Genomic DNA, 13107 nt, shown 5'->3' on the forward strand with positions numbered 1-13107 from the left:
GGTATGTGTAGTAGCAACATCAGATCTGTTTTATTGTGATGCAACACCAAAGGCCAGTAGAAGAAATCTGAGTCTAATCTTATGGACAAAAGAAATTTTTATAAACTGATTTCAGGGTTCCTGTCATGGTGGAGTTAAACCACTCATTAACCAAGCAGACAAATTAAAACGTAAATGCTGGTCTAAAAAAAAGTATTGTGAAGCTTGGCATTTGCATTTCATATCTGTGAAGATCCTTCCTTCCTTGAATAGCAAGTGTTGGCTCCAGCACTGAAGCGAATACCAACAGAGATGAGAATCGTGAACTCAGTTGTGGATTATAAAGAGAAATTGCTCTGTTTTGCCACGGAAATGCAAGGCCGAGGTTTTGATTGCGAGGGCTCTTCTTGAACTGCTTTGGAGCTGGGCCACTGTAGATGTAACCTTTCTAACCCAATTGATAAGTTCATGCCTGTACACAGTATGTAGGTCATTCACATTTATCCTGAGTAGCCTGGAAATGAACGCACTAAATATGTTGCCTTTCGACCCTTTTGTTGTAGCAGATTTCTCTCTCCCATTCCTCGTTGTTCATATATGGATTTTATGCTGGAAAAAAAACCCCAATAAGATATCACCTGGTATGCACAGATAACCGACACGTGAAATGCTGAATAAACAGCTACACTGACGAGAGAGGAAGCGGCAGCGGGAGATGTATATACCTGCATGTATATGGTGTATATACAGGTACATGTACCTGCAAGTATGAGGGACAGGTACTCTGAAGTAGGGAATTAGTTACACCTTAACTAAATCATTGCAAACTTTCTTAGCAGTCATGGGAATTTTGGAAATACCTTAAATTTGAGAAGGGAAATATTGCCATGATTTAAAAGAATTATTGTCGCGTGTGCCATTAGATAATATTAAATCCTGACCGTAGTAAAGTAATTGCTAAACTCTCTTAAGAGAAAAATTATAAGTTTTCTTGAAGGTAACGGACTCATGAGAAATTTATGTGTGTGGTTCAATACAGGAAAATCACAGAATATAAAAGTGATTTTTAAAGGTGACATTTGCACATGTACAGTATTATTCGTTTTGTCCTTGTATTGAAATATTTCATAGTCTCCTAGTCTCGCCGACCACACCAAATAAATTTTCTTGGGCCGCAGTGATGTCAGACATACCGAACGTGGCATGAATGGTAACGATAGATGGTCGTACTTCAAATTGAGACGTAGCGCCCATTGGGTTCCCACAGGAATTCGTATTAAGTTTGGTTGTAACTAATGATCTGTGAACACAAAAATCAATTGAATTTGAAGGTAGTACTGGACTGGGAGGTGTTGCAAGCTCTGCTGAGGACAGAGAGAAGTTTATAGCTGGGGAATTGGAAATACTAGATTCCCTATCTGTAAGGCTCAAATAAGACAAATGTAACCAGACAGATCTGTGGAAAATTATCTGAAAATACATAAACAGTAGTTCTAGGAGGGAGAAGAGGAAAAGAACCAAGATCCTGAAAAAGGATTAAATCCTTGACTGTGCCAGACTGAGACAGACACTGGCAAATGTCACTATTCATTCAAGACGTCTGCAAAGGGAGCAGGCAAACCTTGCTTCCATCCTGGCACGAGTGTCCCGAGACCCCTGATGGCACCGAGGGTTCAGAGAGGGGCAGTGGCTGATCCGTCACCACAGCGTGCTGCCACACAGACCTCTGCAGCAGCTCACCTCGTTCCGCATCTTACACCCACCCTTGTCTTCAGTCTTAGTCCCTAATGATAGTCAACAGAGATAAAAATGGAATTCAGCATAAGCAGAGCAGGCACGGCAACCATGATATGCGGGGGCTGAAGCGGAAGAGAGATGTACACCTCTGAAAAACAGGTCCTAGCCTGTTCTACATTAGGTATCTGGGGCAGTGGGTTGAGTTGCTCTCTCTCCACATCTGCAGTTCTCTGCTGATCGTAGACCTAAGACCACTTGTTATGGTTTGAGGAACCCACAACAATTTGTCATTTAGACAATTCTATCACCCAATGTCCCCTCCCCACCTGGGAAGGGGAATTGTGGAAAAAGACAAGGAAGCCTGAGGGTTGAAATATAAACAGATTTAGTAGAATAAGACTAAATGATTAACATTAATAATACTAAAGAACTAATATTGATACCGATACCAGTATAAAATACACAAGGATTATCCTCAGCCCGTTCCATCAGCAGGAAGCTGTGCACTCCCGGCAGGGGACAGCAAATGTGGGACACTGCCAGCGCTGAGGCTCCGGGAGGAAGGGAAGGGCTCAGGGCTCCGGCACCGGGGCGAGGAGTTCTCAGGCTCGTAGCCATCAAGGGAGAGAGAAAACTCCTCAGCAAACTTTCTAATTTATATTGCTGTTCATGGTATGAAATAACCCTGTTGGCCAGCCTGGGTCAAGTGCCCAGCTCTCACTCCTCCTCATCCCCGCACCTGGTGAGCTCGGAAACACTGAGACCTTGAAACCCACATACCATAGCTGGCTATAAAGTAAATATTTTCACAAATTCAGACACTAGAGTCTTCTAAAAATGCTGTTTTCCCAAGCATTAGAAGAGACCTTACTGAAAAGTAAAATTACTAAAAGAGAAATTAATCCTGTGTTGCTCAAACCAGGACACCACTATAAAATTAAAATCACTGCATAAAGCTGAGTGTTTAACTTTTAGATGGCTAAAGCTGACTCTAATATGGATGTGGCCTAGGGAAGAGGGAAGAAGCTGCCTGGGACTCTTGGAGGGTCTGGTGGCCATTCACAAGTTCTGAATTTTCTTCAAAATAGAGCACCAAATGTAACGTATTCCTGGGATGTTTTAAGATGTGGACAACTGCATTCTTTGTTTTCCAAAATGTCTTTTTTTTTTTTTCCTTTTAAACAATCTTTTTGTTCGCATGGTGTTGCAGTGCAAAGACAGGCCAGTGCGTAGCGGAGGTGTGAGCAGAAGGGTGCCACCATGGATTGCCATTCCGGTAGATCGGGAGGCAACAGCAGGAAAGGAAAGGGGACCAGCCTCCAACACAGAGCCACCCTCAACGAAACATGTGTCTCTTAGGTCATGTTAGTTAAACGGGGTAAGCAGAGGGACAGCAGTCAATGCAGGTTTTGATGTCAGAATAAATTTTTACCGATCAATACACTTTGCCTAATCAAATATCTATATGCCTTCAAGGATTAACACTTCCATATGTAATTTATCTATCCCTGATTAGGATCAGAGTCAGGGTAGACTGTAATAATTTCCACTTTAACTTCAAATCTGCACTTTCTCAGTTAAAACATGACATAGGTTTTGTTGTCTCAGAAAATGCTATTACGCATACCTAATGCGTGCGTGTGTGTGAATTCTCCCCCTCCTTTTCCAGCCGCAAAGAACATAGCTTTGTGTGGATGCCCTGGGGAATTACATTTTAGCGCATCATTGTGTTTGAAACTCCAGATTTCTTAAAGTGAACATACAGCCTAGTCTCTCTTCAATCATGTAAGATTTTTTGTTTTTTTTTTTTACAGCAGAAGGATGAGGTGTTTCAAAGAAAGGAAGAGTTTCTAGTAAACAGACCACTAAACTGAGAGGAACACAGTTGCTAAGAAATACCTGTTTGGTGAGACAAGGTTCTTCATGTTAATACAATCCATAATTTCCCATTGATCACTCAGAAACAGTGTTTTTCTAATATGCGTAGTTAGTGTGTGTTGCTTGAGATGTCCCCAGGAAGAAAATGTAGGTTTGGATTTGCACTGTCTGGGCTTCACCTCCTACAGCAGGTCCACGTCCCTGAGTTGAGACCAGAACACCTCTTCTGGAAATCTCCCCCCTTCCCTTTTCTCTGCTGGGTGACTGAGATCAGTTACAGGGAAAAAAGATTTGAGGACTACAAGAAGGGAAGAGGGCCACCTCTGCATCCAGACTGGAGAGGCTGTGAGGAACTGTGGTGAAAATTTTTACCTTCTTTCGTTTCTCTCCGCCTCTGGGAAGGGCAAATCAGGATTTGTTGTATTGTGCTAGTTTTTTCAGAGCCCTGTGAATGCTTCTGTAAGCATCATTACTGCATTCTTGCATGTGGGGAGAAACTGTGGTAGAGGCCAGTTGTTGTGAGTATCTTGCTTCAATCAGAACTTAGTGATTTCCTCAAATCCAGTTGATAAAGCAAAGCCCAAACTACCCTTAGATCTCCAAAGTGCCCATCCACCTCTCTGATTATGCCCAGACCAAGTACTTTGAAGAGTTAAAAAAAAAAATCTATAAATTATTTCTTCTGGCCTGTTTCCTTCCCCAAGATATTTCATTATAGGACAGGTTGAATGCAGGGGAGGGATTAACAAGTTTTTGTAGTTTTGATCACGTGCATGTTTGCATCAAACTGTTATAACATTTTTTTTTGTGAGATCTGCAAATTGCTTTTTTAAAGTAAATTTAATCCCTTTGAGCATATTGTGCACTTTATAGCTCTTAAGTGCTGCTTAAGCTCCAAGTTCTGTCACTGTTTGTGAAAAACACGTTGTCTTCATTTGTAAAATCATGAGAATCTTTTAAGCCTGCTGGCTCTCGTTGCAGTCAATGGCATATTTTTGCTTTAGTTTCCAGCTGGAAGAGGATCAGCTCTCCTGCCACTGGGAAATGTACCTTTAAATTGTCCTGCATCCTACTTCATTAATTGATGCATTTTGTACTAAGCCGTGACATTTTCATTTTCTAAGCTGTTTATTAATTCCAACACTGAATAATTAAAAAGAAAAAAAAGCACAAGGAAAATTGTGAGACCATCACAGAAGCTGTATATACAAGACTATACAGAAGCTGTATATACATTGAAGACCATCACAGAAGTTGTATATACAAGAAAGCATGCAGACCATAGGATGGATTGCAAACATAAAAAAAGAGCTACATAAAAGCCAACATTATCTAGAAGCTGTATCCCCAATTATGCATGTGTAGTGTTTTTAAATGAGCGCTGCAATACCCTCATCAACTGCTTGTTTGGTACTTTTAACTATACAAAAGTTGGTGTGGAGTTACACCATAACGTAGCAAAGCAGCATCATTAACCTGCTTTCCACTATTAAATGGGATAAATGCATACTTGCAGCCCAGAAAGCCAACCGCATCCTGGGCTGCATCACAAGAAGCATGGCCAGCAGGTCGAGGGAGGTGATTCTGCCCCTCTACTCTGCTCTGGTGAGACCCCACCTGGAGTACTGCGTCCAGCTCTGGAGCCCCCAACACAAGAAGGACATGGACCTGTTGGAGCGAGTCCAGAGAAGGGCCACAAAGATGATGAGAGGGCTGGAGCACCTCTCCTCTGCTATGAGGGCAGGCTGAGAGAGTTGGGGTTGTTCAGCCTGGAGAAGAGAAGGCTCTGGGGAGACCTTATAGCAGCCTTCCAATGAAAGGGGCCTATAGGAGAGATAGGGAGGGACTCTTTATCAGGGAGTGTAGCCGTAGGAAAAGGGGTATGGGTTATAAAATTTCATTTTCACCTTAAAATGAAAGATGGTGGATTTACACGAGATATTAGGAAGAAATTCTTTACTGTGAGGGTGGTGAGACACTGGCACAGGTTGCCCAGAGAAGCTGTGGATGCCCCATCCCTGGAGGTGTTCAAGGCCAGGCTGGATGGGGCTCTGAGCAGCCTGGTCTAGTGGGAGGTGTCCCTGCCCGTGGCAGGGGGTTGGAACTAGATGATCAGGGCATGCTCTAGTGGCAGAGATTGTAGGGTTTTTTTTTTTTGTGTGTGTGTGGTTGGACTTGATGATCTCAAACGTCCTTTCCAACCATGAAGATTCTATGATTCTATGATCTTTAAGGTCCCTTCCAACCCAAACCATTCTGTGATTCTATGATAAATGTGGGACAGCGTGTTGTCTTACAATGATTTTTTTTAAATGCCATCCACACAGATAAAGCATGCAGTGGTGTTCTATTGTATTTCCACAGGGAAATTAAATAATTAGAAAGGAAAATGAAAAAAGGCAGTGCATTTTGAGGGGCTGTGAGGAAGCAAACAGAAATTTGTGGCTTAGTTGCCAAGAGCCATCATTCTGTGTCTTTGGGAGAACAGCAAGCGTTTTACTCCATCTTCTTCCCCAGTGTTTCACTTTTTGTAACAATACAAAACCAAAGCAATGTTTTTTAATCTTTTGCTTCTCTGTATTGCACCTTATCTTCTCCTCCTAGGTTTCCAGAGAAAACAGGATTCAGAAACTTTAATAGAGGAACAGATCAGATAGATCTGTGCAGGTTTTCATCTGATTTGTACTGAAGTGACACAATGTGCAGTGCTGTGGCAAAAACACGGGATAAAATTAAGACTACACAGCCCTCAGGAAGTATTAAGATTTAATAGCAAAACTGAAACCTTACGTGCCATTCCCAGCCCCGTTGAGCTTTACAGTATGGCATTTGGATGCTATTGTACATGTGCTTCAAAATGAGTCTGTGCTTGGTTATGCAAATTATTCTCGTATCAAGGAACCACTATGTGCTACAAAATTAAAACTGGGAGGAAAAATAACCGCTGTGGGATAATATGCAATAAATCCACTGAAGCTGCTGGGTCTGGTGAGGTAACGTCTTGTCCCTCTACGGGTGGAACATTTCTCTATCGAATCATTACAGTTTTGCGCAGAAGCGTCCTACTGATTGAACCGCTGTGGGAAGAACAGTAATGTCAAGCAGATATCAGGTTTTCCCAATAGGAGCATCCTGCTGGGAAATGGGGTGCACTGGCGCAATGGTCTGAAAAGCTCAGCTGCGGCAGCTCTCTGTAATTGCTATTCCCTTCTGATTTCATTGCTGAATGCACAAAACTGCTTCTAACAAACAGATCTGAGCACAAAATCCTTGACTTGTCACCAGTGTAATCCTCTGCATGCTAAGCTGGGCTTTGTGGCTGGTTTGCCTTCGTCATTTCTTGCGATCACTATTTGATATTAAGTTTCTCATCTCCTGTTATGGTGCCAAAGCCTGATGCTGAGAACAAATGCTTCTGTTTCAATTGGTGATGTTTAATTTTTCATGACCAGTGCAGTTTAGTGCCTCCCCAGGTAGGAGGCTCCGATGCTAATTAGCAAGAAAATGTTTTCTGCCTTCCCAGGACACATGTGCACTCGGCGTTTCGGTTCTGTTAAACAGCTGAGCTGAGCGGGATTGGTGGTGGTTACTGCTGGCTCCACCGAGCAGCCTTTCACTGCTACTGCTGCTTGAAGAAAACACTGCTCGGTTTTCTCTCCTAGCCCACACAGCTGGCAAAAGAAAGTCTTTTTTTTTTTTTTATTTATGTGGAGGCTGTTGAAGGAGCTGTGTAGTCCTGCTCGGAAGCTGGTAAGCATCACGTCCCAGAGAAGAGTGCAGTGTGTTTGTGTGAACAAAGGGCAGGCAGGCTTTGGTTCTTGTGTGTATTCTTTATTGATGAGGAGTTTGGTCCTTATAATATCAGATGGCAATTGGCTATAGACCTATGGCAAAAAAACATCTCAGACCTTCTATGATGTATTTAAAGTTTGGGGTTAATTTTTCTTTTGTTTTGGTATATAGTTTAAACTAATTGCCACTTTAAGGTTTATTTTCTGTGACTGTGTTGGGTTGAAAAGCATGGTAAGGTTTTCCTTTTTCACTTTTTTGGGGTGAGCTTATATCATGGCAATTGGATAACACAACAGTTATTATATTGTTATATATATATATAACATTAAGTTATATGTTAAAGCCTGTTACATGGAGTATTCTGGGCATTTCTTTTAGGGGGTTGTTTTGAATGTATACGTACTCTTTGCATAATTTCCTAAGCTGTTGTTTAGCCTCACCATTCATTTTTGAACAACAAGTCGCACAGAATTATTTTCTTCTCTTTGATCCTGTATTGTTTGCCAGGAGGATTTTCAGCAGCAGTGTTTTTTAGTCTACTGCAGCCAGAGAGTAGAGTGTTAATAAAGAGATGTAAGTTGGCGGATTAGAAATATCCAGTTATGACTTTTTGGGGTCTGTTTGTGCTGAAGAGAGGTGGCTGAAATATATTAACACAGCAAAACCTCCCTTATGATAAAGTAAAAGGAAAAGTTGAGTGTTATGTGGACTGTACCCTTTAACACCGTAGACCGAAGAGGCTGTTGCAGAGCTCGGATCTATCCGGGCCGCTCCATGGCTTTCCACTGTAGGAAATTCCTGTTTTGGATGGGGATGTTCAGCAAATGGAAGCAGCCCTGGCAGAAACTGGGCACAGAGCGTGCTTTCCAGGGCATTCAGCCGGGTGGTCCCATATTCTTCTTTCCCCTGCTGGAGCAGGGATGGGTCCTGTGCCAGGAGAGACTCCTGGTGGCCTTGGTACCCGTTAGGCATGGGGTGTAGGTTTGACTTTCTGGGAAGCTGTCAACATGTCCCACACCTCAGGGAAGCAAGGAGGAGATCTTCAGCAGCGACCTGGCTGGGATGGATGGAGCCCTATGATGATCCTTTGACCAGAGGAGGGCTGTAGGGCTCCTTTTCCCTGTGTGCTGCAGAGCAGATCCCATGGAAACATTAGGGCATAGATGCTTTTCCATAGAGGGTCTACGGTTTTCAGAGCTGCTGTAATTAAGTTTAAGAGATTCTTAGTTTGGAAAACAGAAGTTTAACCTCAGGGCTCGAAGTCTAGGGCTGGGATTGCTCACAGCAGAGATGCCTAAAATCATAGCAAATCCTAAAGCTGCACCTTGAGCACAGTTAGGGATGTTAGAGTCTGAAGGAATGTAGGAAATCAAGCCCTTAAGGCTTAAATGATGCCCTAAAGGACTTACAGGGCTTCCAGGTTTATGTGTCCCTACTAGCCTTATGTGGGAGGCAGGTGTATACACGGACAGCCCAGTTTCTCAGCGTTCAAGAGGACAGGATTACAAGCACTCAAGAAATGTTTAGCAGAAACCGGAAAGTTGCACGGGGTGCTGTTGCCCATACATGTGTTGGTCAGGGCTTCTTGGGTCACCATCCTCTTTGAACACCTGTACTAATTCCACTTTGACAGCACTTGGATGCCTGTACATGCTCCTCCAGGTCTTACCGTGGGTTTCTAGACAAAGTGAACTGCTCTAAAAATGTCTCTTCTTTCTCCACAAAATTACAGGGAGCTTGTTAATGTCTTGAAATATTTCAGATTCTTTTGCCAGAGTGGAAAACTTGAATAAAAATAAAAATTACTTTTTTTCCAAAATGGAACACAAAGATTTTATTAAAAATAATTGGAGTGGCTCAATATATTTGACTTTCTGAAGCACTACTGATGAGTTATTTTTGTGTGACATTGGGGATCATAACTGGGTAGCGTCAAATCAAGGTGCTGTGTGTGTATTTGAACAGGATGATACAAATTCCAGCTAAAGGGAAACCTGGCTCTACGTGTAGTGGGATTTTGGTGTTTGCTTTCAGATTTTGGATGGGTGTACATGCTGGATGAACCTAAAGAAACAGCCCACAGTTTCTTGCCCTTCACAAATTTTGACCTAATTCTCTTTCTTAAAGTAAATAAATGAGAAAAGCCAGCTCAGAGCTCACTTGTGTCAGTGAATGGCTACGAACCTCCACTTTCTTCCACCTGAGCAATGGTAATTTGAGCAGATCTTGCCATTTTCTGCAAGTTGTGCAGGGTTTGGTGTGGTCCCTCCTGCAGCCAGACACAGGTAACTGAGGTCCCAACTTTCACTGACGACAGAAACCAAAATTTTAGTCCTTATGGCGAAAAAATCAAAAATATGACTCACAGACGCCCAAAGAGAGAGTGGTTGAAAAAACAACCTGGCCCAAAGTGTGGTATTAAAAAAAAGCAAAATCTCATTTTTAAGCTAAGTTACGATATTAGCAACTTTTTATTGATAGGGTGGTGACATGCTGAAACAAGAGGGTTTCAGAGCTCTGGGGAGCTCTTCTCCGCAGCCAGGGAGGCCAGAAACTTGTTTCTTTTAGGTGAAAGCTTTCATTCTTATTTAATCTCATGCCTTCTGGAGCCAAGTCCTTTAAGAAAAACACTAACATAAAATGCAGTAATGTGTTGCTGCTCCTCAGGGATTTTTTTGGCAAAATTGGTCTTGCCCATCCCCTTTGTGTTCAAAGTTTGTGATCTGCACTCGTTGCAGCAAATCAGGGGGATTTGCTGAGGCCCCAGCTCCTTCTTTGGGTCGATAGAGTGCTGAGTCCTTATTTTGGGGTATACCTAGCTTTGCCCTGGTATAGGGGCAACAAAATTAGTTTGATATCTGTGTTAGGCCACTTCTAATCAGTTCAATATTTTCTATACTCAAACTAGAGGGTGAAAAGGTTGTTTTTGAATAAGCATGTCTTGAGCTTTTTGTTCCAGTCAGCTGCAAGTATTCCTTTCAGAAGACAGCAGACCAGCCCCACTAAGCCGCGTGAGGTGCGTAGCTCCCGGCTGGAGCCAGGAACTGAAACACTTTGGTTTGTAGGAGCACATTTTATTATTGAGACGTCCTGTGCACGCCACATACTTCAGCAGAGTTAAGCAGCCTGTGCACTAGGGAAACACCTCCAGCAATAAACCTGAGCTGAATAAATTCTGGTTTCCTGCAGCTGGGGAATACCCATATGTCACTGATCATAGAATCATAGAATCATAGGGTTGGAAGGGACCTCTGGGGATCATCTAGTCCAACCCCCCTGCCAGAGCAGGGTCACCCAGAGCAGGTTGCACAGGAACGTGTCCAGGTGGGTTTTGAATGTCTCCAGAGACGGAGACTCCACCACCTCTCTGGGCAGCCTGTGCCAGTGCTCTGCCACCCTCAGGGTAAAGAAGTTCCTCCTCATGTTTAGGTGGAACTTCCTATGCTCAAGTTTGTGCCCATTACCTCTTGTCCTGTCCCTGGGCACCACTGAAAAGAGCCTGGCTCCATCCTCCTGACACCCACCCTTTAAGTGTTGATAAGTGTTGATAAGATCCCCCCTCAGCCGTCTTTTTTCCAGACTGAAGAGACCCAAATCCCTCAGCCTTTCTTTATAAGAGAGGTGTTCCAGTCCCCTAATCATCTTGGTAGCCCTTTGCTGTACCCTCTCCAGCAGTTCCCTGTCCTTCTTGAACCGGGGAGCCCAGAACTGGACACAGTACTCCAGGTGTGGCCTCACCAAGGCAGAGTAGAGGGGGAGGATGACCTCCCTCGACCTGCTGGCCACACTCTTCTTGATGCACCCCAGGATGCCATTGGCCTTCTTGGCCACAAGGGCACATTGCCGGCTCCTGGTCATCCTGTTGTCCACCAGGACTCCCAGGTCTCTTTCAGCTGAGCTGCTCTCCAGCAGGTCAGCCCCCAACCTGTACTGGTGCCTGGGGTTATTCCTCCCCAGGTGCAGCACCCTACACTTGCCCTTATGGAATTTCATAAGGAATTCTTGCATAATGAAAGCATAATGATGCTTTCTCCCAGCTCACCTGTTGTGGTTCTGGGTTTAATATCGAGGTTTAATTTCCAAAGTGATTTACTAAATCAGTGCTGTTATAGATGGGGAAGCAGATTAATTGATTGAGGAGAGCTGAGCTCCTTGCTTGGGAGAAGAGTGTCGGGACAGGGCCCTGTAATGGATGTCTGGTGTCAGGGTAAAATATTGACAATCGTTTCTGTGGTTCAGGTCACTGGAGTGGATGAAATTATATCTTACAGAAGAAAACTGATTTGCATTCATTCATGTTCAGGATGCACAATGAAGTAAGAGTGCTGTTTATCGGAAGACACAATCCTGTGTCTCTTTGTTGTTTACTGTAATATTTTGTGTGTTCCATTTCTACAGTATTTTACCTGGGACCATTTAGAGATCTAGAAAATTGCTTTCATAAATTCACAAGAATGAAACAAACAGTGACAAAAACCAACCCCTCATCTAATCTCATCTAGTACCTAGTTTAAAGTGGCAAACCACCAGGAATTCAGAATTAATAACACTTCACAGCTAGTACTGACTTGTGAAAGTTTTGAGATTTTAGAGCATCCCACTTCATTACACAGTGACGAACCGGAATTTCAGTGTTAACTTCTAAGTAATTCCAATTTGTCAGTCTATATATCTCTGTTTTTTGAGTTAAGAAAGGCAAAACATTGAGAGTCTTTTTATATGAATACACAGAAAAGTAGTTAGACTTATTTCCCTTTTAAAGCATTTAATATTTCATGCCTCCTGCCAGCCCAGCTGGGAATCTTTAAAAGCACATCTTTACAAGAGCTGACCAAGATTTTTTTGGCGTAGGGTTTTTTTTTTTTTTTCTTTTTTTCTCAGAAAATGCTGATGGATCAAACTCAGAACTGTTTAGGTGAATTTTTCATTTTATGGAACAGTCAAAAATGTTTTAAAACTGGAACAGGATGCCCCTGCATTTTTTTAATATGAAAAAATCTGATTTTGTTTATAATTTTGGTGGGGGTTAAAATCAGGTAATTATGATACCAAAAATAAAAAAAAAAAGGCAACATCAAGCAATATTTCAGTGCTATTAAAAATATTTTATTCTCCCAAATGCTACAGATATTGCTGTTCTTTTCTGAATATTTTAGGGTCATATTCATTTGCTGCTTAACCTATGAAAAAAAGCCCCAGTTCTGTCCCCAGAATTAGAAATAACAAAGACTCAGTCCATTGGGACTCTGGTTTTGCCATTGATTTTTATGCGAAAGACAGACTGGGACCAATGGTAAGGGTGGCCTCATGAAGCCTGTGACACGTATAATAAGTATGTGATAATGATAGATGAATATGGAAACATACAGATGGCAGCTGGTGGTCCATGAAATATGCAGGGAGTCACATCCAATTTTTTGTATTGATTAAGACAGGTTTATTGTCCATCACTGTACCGCGTGGAGTGTATCACGAGTGTCTGGTTGCTGTGTTCCTTCCCTGAGTAATTCTTGGACTCGCTCTGCTAGCGATAGCTTATTTTTTAATTACGTATCTTATTGGCTATGCATTTCTGTCATTCAGTTTTAAGACCATGTCCCATTTCCTCCACTGAATAATAAACCTTTCTTCCCAGCCTTTTTTCTCCCCTCCTTGAAATGAAACAGCCATTAGTGTTTTTCAAGGGTTCAAGCTCCCCTGGGTACCGCGTGTTTTCTGTTT

At 42.6% G+C, this 13107-nt stretch overlaps 1 protein-coding gene across 8 annotated transcripts in view; it reads left to right on the forward strand.

The window, feature by feature from the left end:
* The window catches only part of MTUS2 (microtubule associated scaffold protein 2), a 322372-nt gene that overhangs the window by 34995 nt on the left and 274270 nt on the right, over positions 1–13107 (forward strand). Inside the window, exon 1 of one of the 8 annotated variants that reach the window (XM_063332027.1) lies at positions 614–729. The exons of the other annotated variants lie outside the window; for them this stretch is intronic. The gene's annotated coding sequence lies outside the window, so the exon portion shown is untranslated. Of the gene's footprint in view, positions 1–613; positions 730–13107 lie in introns of those variants that run through there. 8 annotated transcript variants of the gene reach the window in all.

Source organism: Chroicocephalus ridibundus, chromosome 1 (genome assembly GCF_963924245.1).
Source record: "Chroicocephalus ridibundus chromosome 1, bChrRid1.1, whole genome shotgun sequence".
Taxonomy (NCBI): domain Eukaryota; kingdom Metazoa; phylum Chordata; class Aves; order Charadriiformes; family Laridae; genus Chroicocephalus; species Chroicocephalus ridibundus.